The 1,232-nt window shown below is 47.8% G+C and overlaps 1 protein-coding gene across 1 annotated transcript in view; it reads right to left on the bottom strand.

Annotated features, from left to right (window-relative positions):
• dab1a (DAB adaptor protein 1a) overlaps positions 1-1,232 on the bottom strand; it is a 99,436-nt gene continuing 98,204 nt past the window's right edge. The window contains 1 exon segment of the mRNA XM_020603339.1: positions 1-426. The gene's annotated coding sequence lies outside the window, so the exon portion shown is untranslated.

Below are 1,232 nucleotides of genomic sequence, written 5' to 3'. Positions count from 1 at the left end.
GGGAAGAGAGAGGATCAGGTCATGTCTGTAAGGCCGGGTGTGAGTTGACAGAAGGAGAAGAGAGGAAAGGAGAAGATAGTGCAGTGGAGAGGGAACTGGATCCATCTCAGTGACTGATATCCCTCCTGCCTGGGGTGGATGACAGAGAAAGCTCCGTCGTTGCAGAAGGAGAGAAGACTGCAGAGAGGAGGAGGAGCACAGGGTGAGGAGGAGTGTGTGGAGGCTCCTAGTGGAAGGTTGTTAGCCAGAGGAGGACGAGAAGGGCTTGGCAGGGCAGAGAGATGTACCTGGCACACACACACACACACACACACGCACACATGAGGGTTTCTCCTCCTGTTCTCTCAGTGCTGGTCAGGTCTGTCCTCCTGTGTGTCTCTATTTCTTCCCTTTGTTGATCTGGGCATAGAGAGGGTCCTTCCCCTTCTGTGTATGACAGAGAACAACATCAGCAGTTTCAAACTTTAGTTTTTTCCTCTGTTAAACCCTGACAGTATGTGTGACCTCAGCAGTTCATCTGAATGGTACACAATTAAAAGGGAGGATCTGAGTTTCTGATTCATCTTCTCAACCGGCCAAACTGCAAGTATCACCGACCTGCAAGTCCTGACAAGTAAAGATCGAGATCTGTTTGATAGCTCGTACCTACTACATAACATGACCACTGGGTGGCAGTGGTACACTGCATTGGAGAAGATGTCCAATCATTGAAAAGAGACTTCTTCTTTTGAAAAATCCCCCCTCACTCTCTCTGCCTTTGTGTGTGTGTGGGCATGTCATTGTGCACACACATGCGTATTCTCTTCCCACTCCAGGCTCCCTCCAGGACCAGTATGAATCAGAGGTATAAGCTAGTGCCTTGAAACACCAGTTATGAGTCATCATGTCTGTATTTATCTCCAACTGAGCCAGTAGACAACAGTGGATGATGGAACACCCTGCAGTCAGAGCATCAAGCCTGCTGCAGTCAGTCACAATGGGCCTGTTATTATTGTACACATAATTACAGTCAGCTACTCAGCCTGCCATGCAGACAACTTGATTGGAGACTACTGACTGGGCTATTATAGTCGACAAGACTTCTCTCACTCAGTGCAGGTAAGTGCATATAGAGTCTGGGGTCTAACAGCAGCACCCGCATGAATATACTGTACTCCTAACATTGATATAATCTGATGAAACCTGACTAGAGAATGCGAGTGAACACCAAAGACAGACATCTCTACTGATGT

This window comes from Monopterus albus, unplaced genomic scaffold (genome assembly GCF_001952655.1).
Source record: "Monopterus albus unplaced genomic scaffold, M_albus_1.0 scaffold61.1, whole genome shotgun sequence".
Lineage (NCBI taxonomy): Eukaryota > Metazoa > Chordata > Actinopteri > Synbranchiformes > Synbranchidae > Monopterus > Monopterus albus.
This window is presented reverse-complemented; position numbering and strand designations above follow the sequence as displayed.